We start from the raw sequence: 22,768 nt of genomic DNA on the forward strand, positions 1-22,768 counted from the left end.
AGGTTAGTTAGGTTTAAGTAGTTCTAAGTTCCAGGGGACTGATGACCTGAGATGTTAAGTCCCATCGTGCTCAGAATCATTTGAACCATTTTGAGCTCACAGCCACAAAAATGCTTGAAACATCAATATTTAACGGTATGTTTCTCATTTAGGCTTTAACGTAAGTATAAAAGGTGTTTTAAACCCCAATATTCACTGTAATTGTCCACAGCTTATCCACTAGAACATCGTACGTGATTAGCAAGAAATCGATCCTTACTCTACAAAGTAATCGGCTTGATCTTATTGAATAGCATGAAAGCTGTACGATCCATGACCGGCTGAAGTTTCTGTTAGTTACTGGACTTCGAGGTAGTGATGGACTTCACCGGACTGTGTATGGTCCCTCTTAATACGTTTAAAAGTCTTCCTGTCTGGATATTTTCCGTGCACTCAGAGAACTTCATGCTCCTGTTCTGTAATGTAGTTTGTCTGAACCAATTACGAAGAGAGCAACAGCCTTTGGTAATACTGATTACTTTCTCAGGTGTGTAGGTCATTGGCTTTTCAAGTATCAGAAATCTAGCAAGCAGAGTGCTAGAACCATGTTTTTCCGTCCGTCTAGCTATTGTTAATCTATAAGTGAAAATATTTTGCCTGGTGGTCCGTTGAATTCCTGGAAATAATTTAAGTAGGTAACATTTTGTGGGAGATCCACTGTCACCAACCAAATACATAATCGGATAATCAGCTGACAGAATATCATTTTCCAGTCCACGATACAGATTGCTGTTTTTAAATACACCGCCATCACTAACCCTTCCTTTGCATCTTATGTTTACATAAGTAAAGCAGTACTTATAGTCTACAACTTCCATTAAAATGATACTGAAATACAGGTTTCGTGAATCCGGAGCACACCTGATGACAACATGTTTGCCCTCAATAGCTCCACGGCATCCTGCGATGTCCCATTGATTTCGAAGGCCATCCTCGATAGCAGTCCACTCATGAACCCGAAGTCATATTACAACAATGCTCCGATTTGTCTTCCCAGTGATTCCCTGAGTAACAGACCTGTCTGTGCTTCTAGTAATCTGTGCTACAATATCTGTTATATCATGAACATGATATGTGTTCATTATAGATATATTCTAACGACACAAAATGTTTCAAGATCCTTCTGAACCTCCATCGTTCGATTTACTTTCCAAATGTCTGCAATGTACTTCCGAACAGAAACCATGAAGCAATGGATAACAATTTCAACAGAATTTATAAGAAGCAAGCACTTTCTTTTCTTGGTTTCCAGACAGTAGAAGACGGTACAAATGAACACATAGCGGTTGTTATTTCTTCTACTGTAATATACGCATAAGGTAGTTCGCTTACTATGAACCCTCGCTAACCAAAAAAAGTCAGAGTAAGATGAACAAAATTTCTGATCTAAATAAAATGGTTTCCGAATTAAAAGGTATAACTGACACTATAAACATTTCTTCAGAAGAAACCGAGTTTCAGGTGTTCGGAAAAAATGTTGCACTCCAGCTTAAAACATTGCCATTGGTATTTACTCTGGACGCTCAAGGGCACTTGCAGCTGTATCTAAACAGCATTCGTCGACAGTATATTTCATAAAACTTCAATGATCACAACAGACTGGAGATTATCACCCACACTTCTATGAGCTCCACTTCATGTTTAGCTCCAAGTCAAGAAAGTAAAAACTTCAGCGTAAGTTTACCGATCATGGGAAAGACACCCCCCTCATCAAGAAAGAGGAACCATCACACGTTATCAGAATACACCAGTACCAGGGCAGGAAGTGTTGCGATGTAGCGAAACACGACCACGTGATTCTTAGTCGTCACTGGACTCGAAACACTCCCCAGCAAAGACCTGTCACTCCAGGAATGACAGTTGATATTATCAATTTGATCTGATGTTGTGAAACAAAGTCCGGTTTCAAAATATGTTTTGTTTTATCTTATAACGATTACCTGAAAAATATATTCAATGGCAATAAATAAAATAAATACACAGAACCATATGCGACGATTTTTCAGTTATTAACTTGATGAACTCCCTTAACACTTCGTAAATAGGATCACAAACTTCTCGAGTGAGTAATGAAACTGTTTACTTCCCTATTCGAAAAAGGTGTATCAGAGTCCTTAAACTACTGCCCAAATATAAAACAGTGCGAGCAGCACGTTTTATTCAGATACGGCTTCTGTTAGATGAGTATCAGTACACTGAATATTTACAATTTGCTGTTAATAATGGTAAAATAAAGCAACTTTACGACAGTCTCATCGTTGAAAAAAAGCCTTTCGGCTCTTCGGTTCCGAGTTCTTCCAGAGTCACTAGGGTGCTATAGTCTGTCGGTAAACTGAAGAGCGAGCGAGCGAGTCCCCACTCTGCCAACGCAGCTACGTCACAAGGCGCTTCTACAGGCCGTTTCACAACGTAGTACCGGCCTGCCGCGGCGCGCGCTTTAAATCGGTGGCGGCGCCGTGTACAGATTCGTCTTGGCTGCGTTTATTTTTAGACAAATGCATTAAGACAGTAAGGAATACAAAAAACGATAGCTTCTTTCGTAACACAACGATAGGGTAAATAATATTAACATAAGAACGGAAGTCAGGATTCTACTACGAACATAGAACCGAATGCCTGTACATGTGAATATATGTTCCTCTATTGCTATTCGTAAAACGGACCGCACATAATGCAATCAATCTGTAGAATTTAAGGCTAGATCTTACCCTGTGTTTCTACTGGAAGGTAGAAGTTTTCTTTGAAGAACTGTATTGAAACTTAACAATTCTTGCAACATTTGGAGTGTTTAAAAAGTAAGCAGAAATTTATAATTTTGTGTGTTAGTCCGATTTGCACTACTTTTTTCTCACTGTCTTCGTAAACATGTCTCAAAAGTATGTGTACAATGTTATGCATATTGGCTATTTACTCTGTTGTCGCTGTCAAAAAGGTTACATGTGTTTTGGTAGCATCAACGATTATTTGTTTTGTATAAAAATGGATTAGAAAATCTGTATTAAATTTTATTGTAAGAAATGAATAAAATGTATGAAAGTTTTATAAATATTGAATATTGCTTTTGGTGGGCCTGTTATGAGTAAACCAAGGGCATACAAGTGGTATAAACGCTTCAGAGCGGGTCTTAAAGGGCAGCAAGTATGGATGAGATTAAAAATGTACAGTTAGAAGACCTATAAACTATCCCAAAGAAACAGTTCCTTAGTGTTTCGCGAATTGGAAAAAGCACTGGCATTAGTGTATAGTATGTAATAGAAAATATTTTGAATAGTATAACATTGCTGTAGACTAACTAATAAAGTTCTTACCAAAAAATAAAAGTTAATATGTCAAGTTTTCTGCTTAGAAGTCCAGAATCGGAGTACGTGTTTCGAAGGAAATGTCAGCAGTGTTTAGAATAGCTATTGCGCACATGTTTTAAGCAATATGTCTTTAGTGACCGAGATAGTGATTTTGAAACTGTCTATAACGTTGAGTTTCCTCATAAAATTATTAGTTTTCCTGGCAATTCCAGTAAACCATGCTGCTTATTTCCGCGTTCCTTCTTTATGCTTCCTGTTGGGCGAGGCTGACGTATGCATAAATTGCAGCCGCTTAGTTGGGAGTGCTGATATTAGCCAACAGTTTTTTTTGCGTCTCCTCTCTAACATACGCTTTACTAACATTAGAGACGAACGAACGTTCGTCACTCCGCAAATACCTCGTCTTCTTCGTATTCTGCACATTTTCTTGCAATGCTAGACGATCATTAACCACTTCCGGATATAGAGGTATATCAGTAAGTATTCAAAGTTAACTGACACTGACAACTAGGATCCCACGAACAGAAACGACGCATATCACTGCACGCCGATCTGCATCGCTAGACAGGTAACGGGCAACAGATTTTGGGTGCCCCTGTGGTCTGGTGGCTGCGTTCTTCCGGGAAAGGCCACTTCCCCCACCAAAAGCGCTGCTCGCTCTTGAGTTTTAGAGACAGACTATATAATGTAAATCTCTTCCGCCAAACTAGTCTTTCTTTTCCTTACAGCTCCAGTCTCTTCTTTCACATCATCCAGAATAACCATTGCTGAAACATCTGTAGCTTGGACAGCCCTCGCTTTCCGAATCATGTTGCAGTGCACACTCAACAACAGGCAAACAACTAACTGCCAACTAAATCATATGTGAACGCTCACTTGCGTGAAATGTCTGCAGTTTTGTGTTCGTGCTCATAGAGAAGAGGTACCAAACAGCTGGTGCCACATAGCGCGCGGTGCTAGCAGGGCCCTGCAGCATTATCCTGCAAGGGAAGCGTCTGCGACGCCCCCTCGATGTCCCTCCGCCGGCCGTTAGGCCATCCGCCGCCGCCAGCGCAGTCTTGGGGAACGCAGACCAGCCGCCATTATTCCGGTGCCGACACTAAACGCCAGCAAACGACGTGCTATCCGGGCGACCGCCAGATACGGCGCCCATTCGCCGCATCGCGCCGGCCTCGCTAACTGAATTTCTTCGGGTAATAGCCAGTTACTGCCCGCAGTTCTTCGCCGTCTGGCGCACAGCGGGTCGCCGACGATGAACTGCCGAGGAATGTGGACCACCCACCGTTTAATGCCGACTCCCGCTTTTGAAGGTTCCAATGGCTCATTTCTTCTCTCCAGTGGCTATGTAAGTATCTGCACTGAAATCTGGCTGCTGCACCAAGGGAGTTCATTTCTTGTCAATGAACACCGAAGCCGAATCGCGGAAACATACATAAAGTATGATCGAAGAAAATACGCAACAGACCGTGACGATGTACTACCCTCCAGATACCCCATGAATCGTAAACGAAATATCCTTTAAGATTACATACATTCGCAATATGCGCCGTAGCTTTTTCGAAACACTTGAGACGACCACGTCAGCTATTTGACCTTATTTGCCCTCTTGTTGGAGGAGATCGACCGTGAGCTCTTTACATTTGGTTGTACAGTTCACATCAGTCGATATTCAACCAATTTTTATTTAGGTATTTAAGATAATTCACATTTACTGTTCAGTTTTAGTTGCACACTTTTTTTCTAATTCGATTGCATGTTTCGAACACTTCCATTAGAACTACTTCCATTAGAACTACTGACGCCCTTGGGAGAGTGAGTCCTGACAATACCATCTGCTGAACAAGATGTATGAGACAGGCGGAATAACCTCAGACTTCAAGAAGAATATAATAATTCCAATCCCAAAGAAAGCAGGTGTTGACAGATGCGAAAATTACCGAACTATCAGTTTAATAAGTCACAGCTGCAAAATACTAACGCGAATTCTTTACAGAGGTTTGGAAAAACTGGTAGAAGCCGACCTCGGGGAAGATCAGTTTCGATTCCTTAGAAATATTGGAACACATGAGGCAGTACTGACCCTGCGACTAATCTTAGAAGAAAGATTAAGGAAATGCAAACCTACGTTTCTAGCATTTATAGACTTAGAGAAAGCTTTTGACAATGTTGACTGGAATACTCTTTTTCAAATTCTAAAGGTGGCAGGGGTAAAATACAGGGAGCGAAAGGCTATTTACAATTTTACAGAAACCAGATGGCAGTTATAAGAGTCGAGGGGCATGAAAGGGAAGCAGCGGTTGGGAAGGGAGTGAGACAGGGTTGTAGCTTCTCCCCGATGTTATTCAATCTGTATACTGAGCAAGCAGTAAAGGAAACAAAAGAAAAATTCGGAGTAGGTATTAAAATCCATGGATAGGAAATAAAAACTTTGAGGTTCGCCGATGTCATTGAAATTCTATCAGAGACAGCAAAGGACTTGGAAGAGCAGCTGAACGTAATGGACAGTGTCTTGAAAGGAGGATATAAGACGAACATCAACAAAAGCAAAACGAGGATAATGGAATGTAGTCGAATTAAGTCGGGTGATGCTCGTTCCAGTCCGTCCAGGACGGCTCAAGAGCCCTTCAGCCTTCTATCGAATGCGTAAAGGGGATGTAATTCCTTACGTTAAATACGATAGGGTGGCGTCACACCGCTATCAGGGGCTTCTCCAGAAACGTCTTTTCTGGTCATCGCAACTCAATTCGAAGCGGGGCTAATGACTACTATACTCCAGTCAATGAGATTCCAGGCCTAAGACGTGTCTAGAGACGCCTCGGCCAGCTGTGAGATATCAGCCTAAATATTGCCTGCAATACGGGGCAACAACAGATAGTGATTGTCAACGATGTCATTTCTTTTCATGGGAGGATCTATTTGCTTGTCATCCGCTGCACACTTCCACCACAGCGGTACGTCGACGATATGCCACGCTCCATTTTGGTGCCCTTTATGGCAAGTTACTACTGTTTGTGCTTGCCAAACCCTAACCTGATCAGGCAGGGTCACCAGATCTCTCACCAACTGAATCGTTAAGAGCAGGGCCCTCCAACCAAATTGGGATTTTGACCCTCTAACGTGCCATTTGGACAGAATGTTGCAGAATATCCCTCAGGAGGGCATAGAACAACTCATTTCCAGCTGTACACATAAAGACTAGATGTGGACCAAAGCATTATTGACTTACTCAATTTGTAAAGTTCTATCTCTTGAATGAGACATCCATCTTTTTTCTGAAAATCCTAATTATTTATTTGTCTGTACATCTACCGAATTCTGTCCCATTTGCATAATTCTTTCGTGGCGCGTTGTTTTTTCCATTTGTCACAGATTGTATTAACAGCCGAATGACTTCGCGCTTTGTCATGTCAAATACCGAGAATGTGACCGCATTGGCAGTGATCCAGTGTAAAGAATTTTGTTGTTTTCACCAATGGGACCGTCGTGAATGAAGTAATTGGTATCCATATCCATCATTTGGGCTCGCTGCCCTTGTATTTACCGTCTTTGCTGCACCCCTTGTATAAGTTCGACTGCATTACTTCATATGCTAATTGTGCATTTCAGTCAACACCACCAGATAAAAATCCGACGACACGACATCGTTGCGCCCAGACAAACCGCTAGTCCTGAAGACATCAGACGAACTCTGATGTTTTTTTAGAAGGATTCATAACCAGCCCTAAACGGAATGTAACCTCTGTTCACGTGAGACCGATTTTGTGGCGACATTAACTGTAGGAAGCGGAAGATTACGGTTTTACGTTCCCTCGGCAACAGGTCATTAAGACGAAGCATAAACTCGAAATAAAGAAAAATGAGGAAGGAGCTAGAACGCCCCCTTTTCGAAGGAACCATCGCCGGTGGTGCCAGGAGTGATTATAGACATCTTCGCCGGTTCCTAAGTCAGAGGATGGTGGGAGTGAATACCCTAACAGGACAATACAGTATGACCAGTACCCACCGTGAGACTAAATGCCGTACGGTGGCGCTGTGAGGACATGAAGGGGTAAGAAAAGTGTATAACCGGAGCGGTGTTAAGTAGGGAATCAATCAATCCACCATTCAGAACGCAAATGTGAAGTTTTGCTGACATATGCAACTTGGACAAATGACAGATTGTTATGGCTCAGCATATGGGAACGTGCTTCTTGGAAACGATAAGGTGGATTGGTTTTTTGCGTGCCAGTGACGTCAAAATCTATCGAAAGTGGTTGTATTACGGTGAAACTGCGAGTGCGCGTAAAGGCGTTGCGTCTACACTCCTCATCATAGAAAGTGAAGATCGATGCTTGTCATTCTTAAAACAGGATATGCTGTGATTTGTGGCAGATCTGGCAAAAGTGTTCATTGCTCATGCAGGCAAAAGGAGAACATTGTTCAGCAAAGGGCTCCGTGATCCTGTTCAATTCGACATCATACATTACGATGCCACTGGTCAAGGAAGATTTGACAGTGGTTCAATGGAAACGTGCCGCCTGTTTTGATAAATTACAATTCTTGTTTTACCAGGTCGACATTTCTTTCTAGTAGGCTGTCATCCAGGTGCATTGCTGCTCGAAATATGCACCGCGCCGGGCACGCAGGACAATGGGGACAAGATTATACTTTGTCGGAAATTCACCTGGTCTTCCAAGGGACCTAAGGTAGTAAACGAACGCACTTTGACAGCTTTCGTATATGTGAACATTACTGCGGCTACTGGCATGCGGTCATACTTGGCGACGAAGAAATATGCCTTCAGGATAACTGTCCATGTTACAAGGCCAGAATAGTGCTCCAGTGGTTTGAGGAACATGTAGATGAACTCACATTGATGTATAGGCGTCAATATTCGCCAGATCTGAATAACATGGAATAAACCATAGAAGCGTCAGTCCACACACCAGCGCCCGTAATTTAGCTCAGCGTAGACATGTGAGTCCACTTATGTTCGGAAACCTACCAGTCGAATGATGTCGCGCAGAATCTTTACTGTATGGCATAACCAGGGGTGGCTAAAAGCCTATTAAGCAGGTGGTCATATTGTTTTGACCAGTGTGTGTATATCCTCAAGCTTTCAATTAAGCGACTGGAAGGGTCTAGCCACTGAAAACTTTTACGTACCTAAACCTTACTTATCTAGATCTGCATTCAGAAGCAAATACAGTTTCACTTGTATGCAAAATTAAACTTCTTGTAAAGTACCACATTACGTAGACGTCATTGTTAGCGGCTGCCAACAATTATTACAAGTGTTTAAATCAGATATGAAGTAATTTGGCAGTGTCCTCACACACAATGTAGCCTGCAGCCACCGGCGAGTGTTCAAACGACATAAATTCAGAAGATCTCCGAGGTTGTATCATTTAACTTTCCTTAAAAATTTGGTTTTAGTCGGCCGTATTCTTCCTTTTACATTCTTAATTTATGTCCTTGATTCGCTTCCAGGCATGGAACAGGGATAACCGTTAGCTTTATAAATTTAAAAGTTCTTTCTCTTGCTGCAAGATTTATTTATTTATGTTCGAGAAACGTTTTGGCTTTTACGTTAAGGCTTATTCAGCGGATTTAATATGGATTGCTAGAGATTTGTTCTTATGTTCGTACTTACGAAATATGTGTTTCATTTCGTCTGGATACGGGTTACAGCTCGCACTGTAACATCACTCATAAAACTTCTATACACTTTTACATCACAATCTTCTTGGTGCTTAGTTTTCACATATTATAGCCCAACTGTTATGGTACACTATTTCTTGTCTGGCAATAATGACACATTTTTCGTGTGACAACTATGATCTCTCATAAATATACGTTCACTTTCTGTCTCTTTTCTTATAAAAGTATGTTTACCGGAAGTAATCAATCTAACGAAGAAAATATAGCCAAAGTACCGACTGTTCATTTCCGGTGTGTGTGTGTGTGAGAGAGAGAGAGAGAGAGTTTGTTTATTTTTACTTTATTTATTTTGTTTGAGAAACGTTTGGTAGGATAGGATTGTAGCTAGTTTTGGAAGTGGTTTAAGAAATTATGGCATCAGCAGCTGTCAGGGAATGGGTAAAAAGTTTCAGACGTTTGAATGACTGGATATTTCGTTTATAGATTATTTAGTGGAGATCAGGAATGACTGATAAAAAGGAATTATGTGGAATTGTTCTGATAATCATCTGCTGGAATGATAATCTACCATTTGAGCTATTTATGAGAATAATCAACTAGGTCACATAAACACCTAATCGTTTCATTTTTGGTTGTTCAATAAATGTTCAAATGTGTGTGAAATCTTATGCAACTTAACTGCTAAAGTCATCAGTACCTAAGCTTACACACTACTTAACTTAAACTATCCTAAGGACAAACACACACGCTGATGCCCGAGGGAGGACTCGAACCTCTGCCGGGACCAGCCGCACAGTCCATGACTTATTGGTTGTTTGTGAAAGATGAGTTTCTTGCGAGGTAAAAAGGTACACTGTAGAGTTTATTCTGATTACTATCATGTCTGTCGAGGTTGGCTTATTATTATGTTATCGGAGATGCTCTGCAAATGTGAATCCTTTGGTCTCATGCACCTAGGCTCTTAGTTCTTCGTATCAGACACCAAGCGTTCTACATGTTTTACCTATGTACCTCACATCACAGTGTTGCCTTGTAATTGATTTGAGTTTACTCTATGATACAAGGTTGTACCTCTTCGCAATTGTGTAATGTACTTTCGCACAGAAATGTCTATAGTGTATGCTATGTTTATGCAATTACGTTTGAAAATGATGTAAATTTTATTTTGAGTTAATGAGTGTATGTCATTGTCTACCATGTTGTGTCTTTTCTTGTACTTTCTTGATTATTCTGTGTGTTATTTTGGTACTGAAGTTGTATGTGTGTGTGTGTGTGTGTGTGTGTGTGTTTGGTTACATTCAATGTTGTTTGTGGTCTGTTCTTTACAGCAGTTGCTTATGGTTTTATATCTCAGTTTAGCTTTGTGTCTATGCTACTTCTGCAGCCAACGATTGTGGCTAACTGCATTATGACATCCAATTCCGTTTTGGGTTACCTTCGATGAATAGCAGTGTATTGAGTGTATGGGGCATATGCTGGAGTGCTGCTTGCTTTTGTGAGGCTGGATAGTTACAGGTAGAATGCATGATTGTTGGTTTAGGGTAAATTTAGATATTCAGCTGTCATTTAGTAATTTTCTTTTTACATCTAGAAAGTTGATTTTACATTTATGGGCTGTTTCTGTATTTTACTTTCTTTTGCCTTGTTAAAGCAACCTTACAGTTCGTCAGTTTTTGGCTGTGATATATCTGTTAAGGGGCCAGGTCATTAATAGTTCTGACCCCATATATATGTTGCCTTTTGCAAATTCTTAACTAGAAATGAATTGTTCAAAAGCAGTTTATGAGCATATTGGCTAAGGCTCCTGAAATCTGTCCTTTTCTAAATAAATCCAAATTACTGTAAATAAAATTGATTGTAGAATTGGAAGTAGATTTATTCCATTCCATGCTGTAATTACGTCAGTATGTCATTAATCTCTTCACAATATCATTGGCTAGAAAATTTCACAATTTTTTCAGCAATGTCTACAGCCTTTTTTAGGGTTCAATTTGAATGCATGCTCTTCATGGTGAATGTGACATCTGTTAATATATGTGGCTATTTTATGTATTTCATGTGTTCTATTACATGTATAGTATTTATATTGGTTATGTCATCTTTTACTTTTGCAGTTTTCAGGCAGGATTTTTAATGTATGCCCTGCAAGTTTGTATTTCCTGGCTTTTGAGTCTGATTGGGATATTTGGGTTGTGAATTCTTGGTTGGCATTGGAGGATGGGAGCAGTTGGATTTTTTCTGTAAGAGTTCTTTTGTGTTATCTAATGTGTCGTCTACATTTTTCAGAGTATTCTTACATAAGTCTGGACTCTCTTTGTGGGGTCTGCATTTAAACCTCAAGCAGGTATAAAATACGACAATTAGAAATAACATTGTCTTGTACTGATCCATTGTTGGTTTGCAGTTTCAAGTTTGTATCTGTGCCTTCATTATCGCTTCCGCGATCACAGTAACAAGCACTGTTGTCACACGTCCAAGTGAGCAGTAGTAATATAAAACAAACAGCTAGATTAGTGAGAAAAAACTCACGATCCGGATAAGAAAATGACCCAGACTCCGAGATAGCAGCATTATTCCACAATGAGGCAGTTATGTACGAGATAATCATTAATAAAATTAGTGGTTAAATGGGATATCGAGCAACTGCACTGTTAAATGCTTTGAGTGGGTCTTTACACTGGGGGAAGACATGTGTGCAGCAACAGTGTGGTATTGTAGTTTAATTAAAACTGATTTAGCTCATAGAATGTAATTTCATTTTACCATTGTTTAATTAAACAAAGAGCAAACTCTGAGTTTGCTCATACACATTTATCTTGGTAACATAAAGACACATATGTTCAAAGTGTGTCACGTGCCCGATTTTCTTATGAAAAACGGCATGCCCACTCGACAGTTTCTTTCTTAATACTATTTTGTGAAGTATGTAGTTCGTAACAGTGTGATGATGTGGTGTATGTGTTGATCACTATATTGACTCAAGTGTTGCAGGATGACCACACCTGCAGTCAGAATGACATGTACGAGAGGGAGTGAGACAGTGATCTTCCAGTACATGATAAATATCGAGACAAGTATTAGTCTTTATTCAACAGTTCCCTTACAATTACTCGCTGTTTGAGACTCAAATGCTGACGATGGTTAATGGCAGCAAATAAGTCAAATGAGGCAGCAAAATATATAGGCAGCATCATCATGGCTTGTTGTGCTGGTGGTATTCCTGGCTCATGTTGGGTGAGTGATCCATAGTACAGTGATTTTACTGCTATAGTGGCATACTCGTCCAGTGACCGAAGGTCGCTGAAAAGGCATGTAGGTACACCATGTCGAAGCCAGGACTCTTACAGCCTTGCTGAGAGACCCCTGCCTTTACAGTACCAAAGTGCAGGACCATGCGACATAACTGACAGCTCACACACTATTGGCTTCACCTCTTAGCTGCGCCATGAAGCTGTAGCTGCTTGGCTGCACATCGATCTGATGTACGTGCGAACACTACACTGGACTAATGAATGACACTGATGGAGTCAACATATCGCCTGAACTGGGGGTATGTATACTTACTGGAGCCAGGAGTTGAGTTCGCACTACATAGTAGGCTGTGAAACATTGGTATATGCTAAGCATATTCCAGTCCAGCCCACTGCAACCGAATATCACTGCATCGGCGAACGTTACGTCAGCGCAATGGCAATGCTAATATGCTAAATTATGTACCCCTCGGCTGTCTGTTATGGTATGCCCGAGAATGATTCTGCAACAGAAGCGAGGGAATATCGCTTCTAAGGAGAATGAAACTACAGAAACTACACTACCAGCCATTAAAATTGCTACACCAAGAAGAAATTCAGATGATAAACGGGTATTCATTCGACAAATATATTATACTAGAGCTGACATGTGATTACATTTTCACCCAATTTGGATACATAGAACCTGAGAAATCAGTGCCCAGAACAACCAACTCTGGCCGTAATAACGGCCTTGATAAACCTGGGCATTGAGTCAAACAGAGCTTGGATGGCGTGTACAGGTACAGCTGCCCATGCAGCTTCAACACAATACCACAGTCCTTCAAGAATAGTGACTGGCGTATTGTGACGAGCCAGTTGCTCGGCCACCATTGATCAGACGTTTTCAGTTGGTCAGAGATCTGGAGAATGTGCTGGCCAGGGCAGCAGTCGAACATTTTCTGCATCCAGAAAGGCCTGTACAGGACCTGCAACATGCGGTCTTGCTTTATGCTGAGATGTAGGGTTTCGCAGGGATCGAATGAAGGGTAGAGCCACGGGTCGTAACACATCTGAAATGTAACGTCCACTGTTTAAAGTGCCGTCAATTCGAACAAGAGGTGACCGAGACGTGTAACCAATGGCACCCCATACCATCACGCCGAGTGATACGCCAGTATGGCGATGACGAATACACGCTTCCAATGTGCGTTCACCGCGATGTCGCACAAACACGGATGCGACCATTACGATGCTGTAAACAGAACCTGGATTCATCCGAAAAAATGACGTTTTGCCATTGGTGCTCCCAGGTTCATCGTTCACTACACCATCGCAGGCGCTCCTGTCTTTGATGCAGCGTCAAGGGTAACCGCAGCCCTCCGAACTGATAGTCCATGCTGCTGCAAACGTCGTCGCACTGTTCGTGCAGATGGTTGTTGTCTGTTGACTTAGGGATCGAGACGTGGCTGCACGATCCGTTACAGCCATGCGGATAGGATGCCTGTCATCTCGACTGCTAGTGATACGAGGCCGTTGGGATCCCGCACGGCTTTCGGTATTACTCTCCTGAACCCACCGATTCCATATTCTGCTAACAGTCATTGGATCTCGACCAACGCGAGCAGCAATGTCGCGATACGATAAACCGCAATCGCGATAGGCTACAATCTGACCTTTGTCAAAGTCGGAAACGTGATGGTACGCATTTCTCCTCCTTACACGAGGTATCATAACAATGTTTCACCATAGAGTCTCGACTTCGTCCCGTCCGATTTTCAGCTTATTCCAAAATTTAGGGAAAACCTTCTAGGACTTCACTTTCATGGTGATAAAGCAGTGTAGGCAGAGATGAGGTTTTGGCACTGTCAACAACGTCAAAATTCTGCAGTGCCTCTACAAACGTATGGATCTCTCGTTGGGAAAAGCGTATTCGTTACTAGGGTGACCATATTCGGAAATAAATATATAGACATGAGGACTAAAGATGTGGAATGTTAATGACGTCTGTTTTACTTTAAAAACATTGAGACTTTTCCCGTAAATAATTCGGTGGGATTACGTTCCAGCACGCCCTTTTAGCTAGAGCCCATATAACACTCCTTGAGATTCTGAATTTAGCAGCTGCCTAAATATACTGTTGCTAGGGCTCCTGGTCATGAAAACTGACGGTCGTTATGCGGACCCTACTCCACATCCTATGACGCCTTTGACAGTGGAAGACGCGATGGTTAGTCGGTAACAACGGGCTGACCAGGACTTGGACAAAGTAAAGTTTGTCAGATATACTGTAGTCCTCTTAGTCAAAAAGAAAGTATGAAGATCTATTTGACTTCGAGACATATAGTACAAGAACATCGTGCTTCATTAAAGGCAGGTAGCTGAAATATTTAGCGTGCAGCTACGAATCCATCAGAACTTAACATGTACGAAAATATCAGGTTACATACGAGTATATTATAGTACCATTCGGGTGTGGTGTATAAATGGTATAGCCATTAAAGGGTAAGACGTATTTGAAGTAAAAACTAAGCTACAAAGCTATCCACATGTAAAATCAAGTATAAAATGATTTATTGTTAGCTCGTAGGACATTCTAGTTTAGTGTATTCTCTTTCATAATGGTCAAAAATGATAGAGGTAACGAAGGGGAGCCCCATGTCCGTCTAAGTGACGAATGCTGCATGTAGAATAGAGAACGTAGCTCACCCTTAAACGATGTTGTCTACAATACCATCTCAGTATATTCTAATATAACGTAGTGGGTGCTGCGAGCTAGTACGCTATAATGTACATTCGTCACAGAAGGGCCAAAATAATGTTACCAGACGTTCTAATTTATTTTATCTGTTAGTCCGACAGAATATAAAAAAAAATGAACAGACAATTGACCAATTCTTATCCTTAGTTTTTTCTCCTTTTTCTGTAGGATACTCAGCTTCAACTGTTAACCAATGTAAACTTATAAATCTTCTAAATGTCCACAGTCTTACATTTTTCCATGACGTGTAGTATTTGAAAGTTGTTTTCAGTACTGATCATCGAATGTTTCTCATCTTGTAAATGTTCTTTCAATGCAGAGGGTTTCGCTGTATTTAGGGCTCTATGTTCGTAATCCCTATATTTGAAAGCCCTTCCTGTGTGTCTTGAGCAAATACAGCTTCAAAGGTTGCAACATTCACAGGTATTTCTTCGTGAAATACGCTAATTTGCTTTCAGAGCTGCAGAATCCGTTCATTTCGTCCCAGCTTTGGTGGTAAGTTTCTCACAAATATCGTTGGTGCTGCTCCCCGTTAGTTGCACTTTCTTCGGTTTACTTTCATTCGATATTCTTTGCTCAACGGACTGTTCATTCCTGTTAGTACTTACTACTATACTTCCTCCCTTTTCACATATGATAGCAATGTTATCTGTGAATCTTACCATTGACATTGTTTCACAGCGAATTTTAAGCTCACTCTTGAACCCTTTGTATTTGTCATGGCTCCCATATACTGGTAAAACAGTAGAGGAAAGAGACGAATTCAGTCTTACACCCTTGTTAATCCTAGCCCTTCGCAATTAGTCCCCATTCTGATTTTGCTTCTTGTTCACATACACATACGTTATTTTTTCCTATAAGACTTTTTAGAGAATTTTTAACATTTTGCATCATTTTCATTGTGAATCGTTTTTTGAGATCCACAAATCTTAGGACTGCATCTAGATTTTTCTATGCCTTGCTTCCATTATCAACGGCGTTAAAACTGCATCTCTATTGTGTTTACCTTTCTTAAGGCCAGACTGATCATTGTCTAACAATTTCCTTTTCAATTCCTTTGTATATTGTTCTTATCAACAGCTTAGATGTATGAACTTGTAGGGTCAATCTGCGAGGTATCTTGCACTTATTTTACCTTGCTGTCTTCGGAAATGTGTGGATTATACGTTTACAGATTCTCACAGATTCTACACACCAATTAGAATAGTTAGGTTCCATTTTCCCTCAATGATCTTAGAAATTACGAAATAATATTAACTGTGCATTCTACCTTAATTGTCTGTAAGTCATCCAAATCTCTATCGAACTCTAATATGGTGGATCCACTGGTACTTCCAAACAGAAAAACATTTCGCTTTGTGTCACATCAGCAAGTCCTTCTCCTTGTAGAAGCATTCAGTCTATTCTTTCCAACTATCCGCTCCCCCCTCTATGTTTAACTGATGAATTCCTCCTACCCTCTTAATGCTTAGACCTTTGCTTCTAATTTCATTTAAGGTTGTTTTGACTTCCTGTAACCTAAATTTATACTTTCGGTGACCATTAAAATTTCTGTTTTTTCTTATTTTGCCTCATGCCATTTCGCCCTCCTTCCATGTTTTCCCAATTTATTTCGTTCCTAAGTATCATATTGTTGTACGCCATTCTTCTTCAGCGTTTTTATTCTTCAGCCAATGAAAGTACTTCTTCCGAAACCTAAGGTTTCTACGCACCAACCTAACTTTATACCTGTACTTAATGTTCAACTCCAGTGATTGCTCACAATAGAACGTCCGTTCTTTTTCAGCGAAAATGCCTACTGTTGTATTCATTGTCGCTGTATTTATCGCCCCAAAGAATTTCGGACTCACATCCTCGTACCTCAGTATTTTCATATTCCACCTATTTTCACGCTGATTTCTCATGACACTTCTCTTAAACTTCAGGTGCTCTTACTAAAGTGCGATCTCAGTCTGTATCTTCTCCTGCGGTCGCTATGCAGTCCAATATCTGTTTTTGGAATATCTGTCTCCCAAAGATGTAATCCAGGTGGTATCTTTCCGTGTCTTCAGGACTATTCCATCTACACCTACTCCTCTTGTGATTTTTAGACGTGTACTCTCAATTACGATCTGAAAAATAATTACGTAGGGTTTCGTGGCCATGATCAGTAATGTGAATGCTTTCTGGTTGTGGTACCGCGTCGTATTTTAAGTAACAGTAATGAAACCAACTCTTCGGCCATGGACATAGCGGCCTTCTTCTGGGTCTAGAAACAGGGGTACGCTGCTGTAACCGCAGCCGAAACGTTTGTTCCCATACTGACAATTATCATATCCAGAAAATAGTCGTGTTAGCTGAAATTTATAGCGGAACTTTCTCCTGTATCATTCCCACTACCGAGTTCATATCTTCTTGCAACAGTATCTTCAGTACCTTCACCCACACAAGTTGCAGTTCCCCAAGGTTATTAGATTCTCATCTCCCCTTTCATACGGAATCACCCGTGAAATTCCCTCATATAATCTTGGTGACTGTTTTGTCATAGATTTTGATGAAAGTAATACTACCACTGCATAGTTCTAAGTATCCCACTCTCTGATCTACCTTTCTGTTCATAACGAACCGTAATTCCGTTGTACCATTTTATGTTGCATTTGATATTATCTGAACAGAAAAACTTCTTTCCACAGTATTTTACTGACGCTCACAGTACGTAGATTGAGTCTTGGCATTCTCACTTTTCTTCTAGGTTCCCTACCACGTTCATCATACCCACTTGTAGAATGTAAACTTTACGTTGGTGATTCAGTCTCTCTCTCAAGACGACCACCCCTTCGACAGCCCTCTCCAGAATTGGGGACTAATCAGGAATCTTTTGCAAATGGATATATCATCATGAGATAATTTAAAGGCCACATGTCATTTGAATAAAGATAAAGCGTAACCTGATCTGGTAGTCGAGCTTAATAATGCGACCGCTTCCGAGACGGAGAAGTAAGTCAGCACAGGATCGAATCCACCTGGTGGATTAACGACGATTTCTCGATGTCCAGCCTACACATGATGTGATATTTAGCAGTGTTTCCAAGTCCCATTAGGCGTAAACCGGCCATGTTAAGCCTCAGATACCTGTGACTCAAACTTTCAGAACACTTTATCACACTTGAACACAGAATTTACCCTATGAGCGAGCAAAGTTAGTATACTGCTTCTGCCCTGGTTTGTGAACAGGGAACTGATGACCTTAGCAGTTTGATGTCCTTAAACACATATTCACAATCAGCTTTAAACGTTTTTAACGTAATTGTCTTTGCATTTGGCTTACATTTTTCAACAATGAACCAGCATAACGTAAAGAAAAATTTGATATGTTTCAATCACCACCATATGTGCTGAAGGACATTTCACTCTATAACAATGAAAACCATAGAAACTGAAATTTCCTGCTGATCCGACAAGATGACTTATCTCAAGGTTTTAAATGTCTGTGTTCTATGGGGTGGATTTTAGTGGACGAATCTGAAGGTCCACAAATTGGAAACCATTTGTCGATAACTGTTAGTAACGTCTAAGGTTTCACATAGTGAATTGATAATTGCATGAAAACGGTAACAGCAGATCTCTACATGCCGGCCAGTGTGGCCAAGCGGTTCTAGGCGCTACAGTCTGGAACCGCGAGACCGCTACGGTCGCAGGTTCGAATCCTGCCTCGGGCATGGATGTGTGTCATACCCTAAGGTTAGTTAGGTTTAAGTAGTTCTAAGTTTTAGGGGACTGATGACCTCAGATGTTAAGTCCCATAGTGCTCAGAACCCATTTGATCTCTACACCTGCATAGGAAGTTTCAGTGACTAGATGTCTCAGACATTCATATTATATGGACACAGTTATAAAAGGATCATTAATGGAGTACCAAAACGCTATTTATGAATACCAATTTAAATGAGGTCCGTATTAACAGAACAGAAGAAATTAATAAATATTTTGTTGAACAATGAATATCACAAACATGGACTTAAACAAACGTTTCCTCGCTAATTCCATGTCACTAAACGGAAGAGCGCACAACATGCTACACAGAGCTTCTAAGAAGTTTCTCACAAGTATATACGCAAAATAGGATGACAAAAGGGTAAAAGAAGTGGACACTGTTAAATTATCGGGATTACAGTTTTTTGATAAATTCAAATGGCAGCTACACACCACAGAAGTGCTGAAGCACCTAAACTTATCTCTATTCGCAATGCCGAAGTTATCAGACACAGGGGATATGAAAATAGAAACGCTGATATACTACGCTTACTTTCATTCCTAATGTCATATGGGATTTGTTTTTGGAGTATCTCATCAGGCCAAGCTAACGTTTCCTGGGTAAAAAACCGTGTGATAAGAATTATTTCTGGTGTGAAGCTATAGTGCCTGTTTAGGCACTATCAATATTAACTACTGTTTCCTAATACATATTATCCTTAATGAAGTCTAACATTGAAACTTATCTCTTTTTGAAACAAACAGTTCAGTTTTTGGAATCAGTACTAGGAACAATAATAATGATCACAAAGATATGAAGTCACCTACTTTGGCCCAAAAAGGTGTCCATTATTCAAGAATTCACGTTTTCCATAACTTGCCACAGGTGATAAAAATTTATACTAGCCATCATTTTCAATTTATCAGAAGCGCAGAGGATTTGTTGGTGGCCAACTCCTTCAACATCATTGATTAATTTCTTTGTAGAAACAACTGACGTGTGTGTGTTTTACTTGTTATACTAATAATATAAAGTAATGCTAATATTTGTACAGTCTTCTGTACAAATTCAGAGCAGTAACGCGATTATAATAAACAAGTGTTCTAAAATGATTCCTTTATTCAGTACTTAGTACGTCATAATTTAACATATGTAAAAATTTTTTTTCCCATTTCCACATCCACTCCACGTGAAATCTGTGGAATGTGCTTTAGCATATTTGTTTTCATTGTAAGTATTTTTGGGTATTCTAGTTCTTCTGGCGTGTTCTACATACTGGAGAATATCCCTACAACAGATCAAATGGAACAAAAAGTACATCTATTGCAATCTCCTTTCAAGAGCTGCATCACAAATTGTACAGCCTAAAGGAAAGGTTCATAAAAATGAAAGACAGCGAAATCAAGAGTACCACCGAAGATATCCACCGCATCAGTGAGGAAACGCCGTTAATGGACTGCGATCATGCTTTCTATACGATTTAACAGCATCTAAATGTAATACTGGTGAGAGGTGGAGCAAATACAGAGGGAAACGAGATGGTGAATTCTCGAAGAGATTTTTAGAAATTAAGATCGTAACAATCTTCAGGCCAACTAACTAGTACACTGACAAAAAGCTCTCAACACCAGAAAACAATTAATGTAGAGTTATGAAATTTTCTCGATACATATGTAACTTGTTAACATTGCAATATCTCAAGTTAATGAAAGTACGAGATAAAAAAAACATTCCGTCTGCAGGCCACGAGTGGCCTACCGGGACCATCTGACCGCCGTGGAATCCTCTACTGAGGAGGGGCGTGGGGTCAGCACACCGCTTCCCCGGTCGTTATGATGGTATTCTTGACCGAAGCCGCTACTATTCGGTCGAGTAGCTCCTCAATTGGCATCACGAGGCTGAGAGCACCCTGAAAAATGGCAGCAGCGCATGGCGGCCTGGATGATCACAATCCGGCCGTTGCACGAAAGTACGAGATAAGCTGTAGCAAATGTGAAATGCTGGTACTTTAATATCAAGTATAGCCGCCAGAATGTTGAATGTAAGCAAGCAAACGTAGTTGCATTGTGCCGTACAGATGTCGAATGTCAGTTTGAGGGATGGTTCGACAATACAGGGACGATTAATTCTGATTGTGGATGAAGCTCGAGTTGCCGTCTGGTAACGTCCCACGAGTGCTCGATTGAGACTGATCTGGTGATCGAGGAGTCCGAGATAACCTGTCGATACCTGTAGAGCATTTTTCGTTACAACAGCGGTAAACGGATGAGCGTTATACTGTTGGAAATCATCACCTGGAATGCTGTTCATGAATGGCAGCACAAGAGGCCGAATAACCGGATTGACGTTCGAATTTGAAGTCAGGGTGTGTGGGATAATGACGAGACAACTCGTGCAGGCATACCTAATCGCACCCGAGACCATAATTCCTGGCGCCAGTTCAGTGTGCGTAGTGCGCAGGTAGGTTGCCTGCAACTGGCCTCCTTCTAACCAACAGACGGATATCACTGGCAGCGAGGTAGAACCAGCTTTCGTCAGAAAACACAAGAGACTTCTACCCTGTCCTCCAACGATCTCTCGTTTGACACCACTGAAGTCGCAAATGGCGGTTGTCTGGGGTCAGTGGAATGCACGCTACGGGCCATTTGGCGCAGTGCTGTCCTTGAAGTAACAGATTTGTAATAATTCGTTTTGTCACTGTGGTGCCAACAGCTGCTCATATTGCTGCTGCGTATGCAATACAATGTACCAGAGCTATGCACCGGTGAACTCCCGCCTCGGTACTGCCATTTGGCTGTCCAAAGCTCGGTCTTCTTGCGACCGTACATACTCATGACCACCGCTGCCAGCGTTCATGTACAGTGGCTACATTCTTGCCGCGTCTTTCTGTAATATCGTGAAAGGAACATCAAGCTTTTCGTAGCCGTATTACGCGACTTCGTTCAAACACGGTGAGATGTCTTTGTTGCCTTCAAGTCATTCTTGATTACCATCAACTAACCACGTCTAATCTCAAGGGTAACTAACACTCACGACCGTTATGGCGTGTATTTAAAGCAAACCTGATCTGAGTTATCTCTGGGTGTCTACGTCCATGTACATGATACTTATTCGACCCCTGATGATGTACGCGGCCCCTGTCTGGGGATGCGCAGCGCCCACACGCCTGCGCCGTCTGCAGCTCATACAGAACAAAGTACTCAGAATCATAAGCAACGCTCCGCGCTAGACACGCACCGCGGACCTTCACCGGAAATATCTGCTAGGTACGATCTTGCAGGTATTCCAAAAAACTCTCCACACTACTGTACAATAACACTATACACTCGCGCAACCCGTTTATCCTTTCTCTGGGTAACTACGACCACAACCATAGATGGAAACATAATAGACCAAACACACTATTGGCAAGACACTAAACATCTATGGTCCATAGCACGCTAACACGACAGTACTGGCCAGCCCCTGCAACACAGCTACTACTGGTAAACCCAAATGCTCGACCCGCCGAAAAACAGGCAGCCGCAGGGAAACCATACTGTACACAGCACGAAAACCAGCTACACACACCGCCTACACTGTCTGTGAGCCGATCTATGACCGATCGTCCACTAATGTATGATCACTTTGAACTGTTACAGGGACGCAGCAACTGCAGCAGGCCCTACAAACAGCTTCCGCAACGACAAAGGTAACGATGCACGATACCTCGCACTAACGTAACCACATCTTGCATGCACTGTCGCAGATAGTAAGCCGCTACTGCCCTTACTACCCGTCATAACGTCGCAGAGGTTTTTTTCCCTTGGCGCTTGCCTTGGCACTTTTTTTCCTCTGCCCTTACAACCGCTACCCTTCGATCGCTTTCTTCCACTTTCTATCTCCTGATGAACCATGTTAATGAGTGATCTTACCCAGACGCATGGATAACATCACAGCCCGCATCCTGTAACTCCTGATTCAAAAACTAACATGTTATACGGAGGTGACAGTAGAACTTCAGGTTTGGTCACCACGTTGGTGTGGGCGTGGAGGGGTCCCATCCTTTGTGAAAAAAAAATCT

The sequence above is a fragment of the Schistocerca nitens genome, chromosome 8 (genome assembly GCF_023898315.1).
Source record: "Schistocerca nitens isolate TAMUIC-IGC-003100 chromosome 8, iqSchNite1.1, whole genome shotgun sequence".
Classification (NCBI taxonomy): Eukaryota; Metazoa; Arthropoda; class Insecta; order Orthoptera; family Acrididae; genus Schistocerca; species Schistocerca nitens.